Source organism: Lolium perenne, chromosome 4, assembly GCF_019359855.2.
Source record: "Lolium perenne isolate Kyuss_39 chromosome 4, Kyuss_2.0, whole genome shotgun sequence".
NCBI lineage: Eukaryota > Viridiplantae > Streptophyta > Magnoliopsida > Poales > Poaceae > Lolium > Lolium perenne.
This window is the reverse complement of record NC_067247.2, coordinates 275,667,185-275,673,415: the sequence shown is the minus strand read 5'-3', so window position 1 is coordinate 275,673,415 and position 6,231 is coordinate 275,667,185.

Sequence of the window (6,231 nt, the reverse complement as noted above, 5' to 3'; positions counted from 1 at the left end):
ATATGACAAGTGTTCTAGATTTCACTATTAGTAACTTTGTAATACGATGAACAATTTCACTCATAATTTTATCCTCAATTCATGACAACTTTCTGAGACCATGTCTGTACATGCTAGGCTCATAAAGTTTAACCTTGGTATTCACATGTGCAAATCTGGCTTGCACCCGTTGTATGCACACGTAGAATCTATCACACCCGATCATCACGTGATGCTTCGAAACGACGAGTCTTAGCAACGGTGCATACTAAGGACGATAACTTCATGGATATGCGAATATTATTAGTGCCCCAATAGTTGGAGGATTGTGACGCCTGGCGTCTTCAACCTTCATACATTCCCATAAAACCTATGAGTTTATGTAGTCTCACCAAATTTATATTCCATCATCTTGCAATAAGGTCTTAGATATCACATATATCTCATACCTTGATTATTTTTGAAAACTAAATTTTCAGCTCCTTACTTTTCAAACAAATTTGAACTTTAAGTTTGACGGAGACAAGATAACTTTAGGTACTAATTGAAACCATAGCTCTTTGAATAAAAAATGTGAGGTTTACTAAAAGTTTGCAATAGGACTTAATCATTTCTTGATTCATTAACAATACGGTACCAATCCGTAAAGTTTCTTATCAGATTTTAACAGTATTTCTATCTCAATTACAAGACTAGCGCATAGTAGTAAACGGATGCCAATACTACAAAATTAATTCAAAATACTACTCAGACTAAGTTCATGATAAATAGTTCATGTTTTAATCTAATTACTAATGAACTCCCACTTAATACAACATCCCTCATAGTTGTTAAGTGGTACACGATCCACATCCACTACACCAAAACCGATCATCACGTGAGATGATGTAGCTTCAATGGTGAACATCAACATGTTGATCATATCATCCATATGACTCGTGTTCAACCTTTCGGTTTCCGTTGTCCCGAGGCCATGTCTGTACATGCTAGGCTCGTCAAGCAAACCCAAGTATTCCGCGTGTGCAACATGGCTTACACCCGTTGTATGTGAACGTTGAGTCTATCACATCCGATCATCACGAGATGCTTCGAAACGACGAACTGTACAACGGTGCATACGAGGGGAGAACACTTTATTATCTTGATATTAATGTGAGGGATCATCTTATAATGCTACCGTCGCGATCTAAGCAAAATAAGATGCATAAATGATTAACATCACATGCAGTTCATATGTGATATGATATGGCCCTTTAGTCTTTGCGCCTTCGATCTTCATCTCCAAAGCACGGACATGATCTCCATCATCAACGGGCATGATCTCCATCATCGTCGGCGTAGCGTCAAGGTTCATGGCGCCGTCTTCATGGTTGTTCACCTCATGTAGCAACTATTACAACTACTTTGAAATACTACTCAACATGAAATTTAAAGACAACCATAAGGCTCCTGCCGGTTGCCACAATACAATAATGATCATCTCATACATATTCATCATCATATCATGGCCATATCACATCACCAAACACTGCAAAAACAAGTTAGACGTCTCTAATTTGGTTTGCATATTTTACGTGGTTTAGGGTTTTCGAGAGAGATCTAATCTACCTACGAACATGAACCACAACGGTGATACTAATGTTGTCAATAGAAGAGTAAATTGAATCTTCACTATAGTAGGAGAGACAGACACCCGCAAAGCCTCTTATGCAATACAAGTTGCATGTCGAACGAGGAACAAGTCTCATGAACGCGGTCATGTAAAGTTAGTCCGGGCCGCTTCATCCCACTATGCCACAAAGATGCAAAGTACTCAAACTAAAGATAACAAGAGCATCAACGCCCACAAACCATTGTGTTCTACTCGTGCAACCATCTATGCATAGACACGGCTCTGATACCACTGTATGGATTCGTAGCATAGAAAACAAAAAATTTCCTACGGCGAACACGCAATCCAAGCCAAGATGCAATCTAGAAGACGGTAGCAACGAGGGGGTATCGAGTCTCACCCTTGAAGAGATTCCAAAGCCTACAAGATGAGGCTCTTGTTGCTGCGGTAGACGATCACTTGCCGCTTGCAAAAGCGCGTAGAAGATCTTGATCACGATCGGTTCCGGCGCCACGAACGGGCAGCACCTCCGTACTCGGTCACACGTTTGGTTGTTGATGAAGACGACGTCCACCTCCCCGTTCCAGCGGGCAGCGGAAGTAGTAGCTCCTCTTGAATCCGACAGCACGACGGCGTGGTGTCGGTGGTGGTGGAGAAATCCGGCGGAGCTTCGCTTAAGCGTGCGGGATGTGGTGGAGGAGAGAGACCGCTAGGGTTTGTGGAGAGAGGGGGAGGCTAGGGCGCCGGCCAAGGGCAGCCCTAGGTGGTGCGGCCAAGAGTGGGCAGCCCCCTCCCTCTCCTCCTCATTATATAGGTGGAAATCCCCAAGTGTTGGTATCCAAGTCTTCGAATAAGACCCCAACAATGAAACCTCCCATATGTAGGGAAACCTACCCAAGGTGGGAATCCCACTTGGGGTGGGATTCCCCCCTTCCATGAGGGGTGTTGGCCGGCCACCCTAGGGGAGTCCACCTTGGACTCCTCCCCTTTAGGGTTGGCTGGTCATGCAAAGTGGAGTCCCTCCGGGACTCTACTTTCCATGGTGATTTCTTCCGGACTTTTCTAGAACCTTCTAGAACCTGCCATAAATGCACCGGATCATTTCCAAACTTGGAATATGACTTCCTATATATGAATCTTATTCTCCGGACCATTCCGGAACTCCTCGTGATGTCCGGGATCTCATCCGGGACTCCGAACAAATATTCGAACTCCATTCCATATTCAAGTTCTACCATTTCAACATCCAACTTTAAGTGTGTCACCCTACGGTTCGTGAACTATGCGGACATGGTTGAGTACTCACTCCAACCAATAACCAATAGCGGGATCTGGAGATCCATAATGGCTCCCACATATTCAACGATGACTTTAGTGATCGAATGAACCATTCACATACGATACCAATTCCCTTTGTCACGCGATATTTTACTTGTCCGAGGTTTGATCTTCGGTATCACTCTATACCTTGTTCAACCTCGTCTCCTGACAAGTACTCTTTACTCGTACCGTGGTATGTGGTCTCTTATGAACTCATTCATATGCTTGCAAGACATTAGACGACATTCCACCGAGAGGGCCCAGAGTATATCTATCCGTCATCGGGATGGACAAATCCCACTGTTGATCCATATGCCTCAACTCATACTTTCCGGATACTTAATCCCACCTTTATAACCACCCATTTACGCAGTGGCGTTTGGTGTAATCAAAGTACCTTTCCGGTATAAGTGATTTACATGATCTCATGGTCATAAGGACTAGGTAACTATGTATCGAAAGCTTATAGCAAATAACTTAATGACGAGATCTTATGCTACGCTTAATTGGGTGTGTCCATTACATCATTCATACAATGATATAACCTTGTTATTAATAACATCCAATGTTCATGATTATGAAACTAATCATCCATTAATCAACAAGCTAGTTAAGAGGCATACTAGGGACTTCTTTGTTTGTCTACATATCACACATGTACTAATGTTTCGGTTAATACAATTATAGCATGATATATAAACATTTATCATAAACATAAAGATATAAATAATAACCACTTTATTATTGCCTCTAGGGCATATCTCCTTCAGGTCCACCAAAGAAAGTCTTGGGGAGAGTAAAGCAGCTTAGACCCCTTATATAATGCATGGCGCCTTATTAACTGGCCGCCGTAATTCAGACAGAACCCATGTATCAAGGCATGTTGGATATGCACCCGGGGATTCCCACTAGAAAAGTGATCCCAGTCGGATCTTGAATTGCGAGGGAGTTATCCGAGCCATTTTACAAGATAGGGCCCCGGCTATAACATCCCAAGATAAATAACTTCACACACCGTCTTGTATTATGGAGAGGATCATGAAGACGAATTCGACGACCATTGTTGCGCAGCAAAGATGGGAGGAGAACCACGTCCCACCGGGTGTGCCATTTTGTTTGACACGAGAAATAATAAAAGGTGGACTAAATATTATCTCTCTACGCGCCAGGGGAAAATGAATATGCGGGCGTGCCAGTGTACATAAGTACACAAATAAAATATAGGGAAACATGTATTTTATTAATCTGTCAATGGAGAAACGAAATTACAAGATCCCTTTACATATGCGCTCCGTGGCCTGCAAGCGCGGCCGATATGACTTGGGAGATTGTGTATTCTGGTTCATGGGGCCTCGGAAGGCTCCCGATTAATTACATCCGCGAGTCAACGCCGCGGACCACCTCCGATTAAGCTGCTGCAATGGTCGTCGTCTTCAAGTCTCGTCTTCTCCATGCACTTGGCGTAGACGACGATGATGTGATGGTGAGTGGAAAGCAGGACGGTACGTCCGTCGCCCCAGCGATGCTTAGCCATACTCTCCGGCTTGTCGATGTCCGATGATGAAGATGTATGGCCTCGTCAGCTCAGACAGATGGGCGGCCTTCGCCTCGTCAGTGCCAGGCCTGGTGGTGTCCGCCTCGTCGGTGTCGGACTTGATGTCTTGCCTTCGCCTCGTCGGTGCCCGGCAAGAAATGGTTTGCTTCATCGGAGAAAAAACATGTTGGTGGAGTGGCTTCGCCTTGTCGGTGCTAGGCCGATGTTGGGGAAGAGGGTTGATGTGGTTGTCAGAGTAGACTTAAACGTCGTTGCGTGGCAGCGTGGCTTGATGACGATGATGTATGAACTTGGCGATGTAGATCTTGTAATGTCCGAGTTGTGCATGGGCCCATGGAGGCTTGATATGTCGTGGTCGTGTGACTCGGCTAGAAGAAGGGCAGCGTGCCAATGTAGTTGGCGCCCTCGCCGCCTTGTCACAGAGTCGATGAAGACGATCTTCGTGTCGATGTAGTTGGCGTCCGTGTGTGGTACGGGTTGATGAAGATGTGCATCGGCTGATGGTCATCTTGACTTGTTGGGTTCGAGCTGGGGTCGGTGTAGTCCTTGACGGGAGCTCCGTTGAAGGCGATCGAGGCGCGTGGATGTCGAGCTTTGTTGCGGGTGGGACGGAGCCGAATCCTCGGCGTCCATGATGAAGCGATCTCCGGACATCGGCACAGGGACCTCGTACGGTGATGCATACGTCCGCTTGAGTTCAGCTATTTGGCTATTTGTACCTGATAACACAACACGGCTTGCATGTGGTAAATTAATTAATCAATGTATACATATATACCTTGTTATTAGGATCAAAGGGCCATGGGCTTTATGCATGGCTCCTTCTCGTATGTCACGCGGGCATCTGTAGCTAGATGAGATGCCTCCCTTTCTCTTCTGTTGCGGTCAGAAACCCACCGGCGAGCAGCGACGGGCAACACAGTAGAGCCGGGAGGCTGCCAAGACTGCGGCTGGCCCTGGTCCCTCGAGAGACGGCCCGCAAAGACTCGGCACGCACGTCCGATGCTGGTGCAAGGGCGTGCCACCTGACCTATACCTGGTCAGGAAGGTGATGGATTTGCCTCGCTTAGTTTCCTGCATGGCATACACGTAAACATTAAATACGAGCCTCGATCGGCTCTCAGGTTATCCTGTGAATCGGCTCAAGGAGCCGATCCACCCATGATTCGTACGAGGTGTACGATCACATGGTGGTCCTGCTTGATCGAAATAAAGCTAAAACGACCTACTACGATTTAGGGTTTTCACCACATAATCGGAACATCCTACGCGTGATTGAGCCTGGCGGCCACGCACGGTGATCATAAACCGACCCTAGACAAGGCCTAAAAACCAACATGAAGTTGATCCCCGGAACATCCTGTCTAGGGCTAGCAAACTACACCCTACATGCAACTGGATCCTTCAACCCGTTTGTAAGGCCTAACTATGCAGATATTAAACTAATCCTTGAAGAACAAGGGGCAATCATAACGGATCGGATCTACTAAAAAACGATCAAGCGGGGTGCCGCCCTTACACCTAAGATAGGCGTAAGGGCGGCTAGACGTCTAAGGGTTGCATGGACGAAAGCATGTAACACGACGGAACAATGCTAACCCTAACACATCTATGATAACTACGTTGCTCGCCATCAACAAGGCTTCAGCACGAGCAACGCATGAACAACGAATAAACGTTACTGCCTAGATCGCAAGATGCGATCTAGGCAGCATGATACTTACCCGGAAGAAACCCTCGAAACAAGGGAGTTGGCGATGCGCCT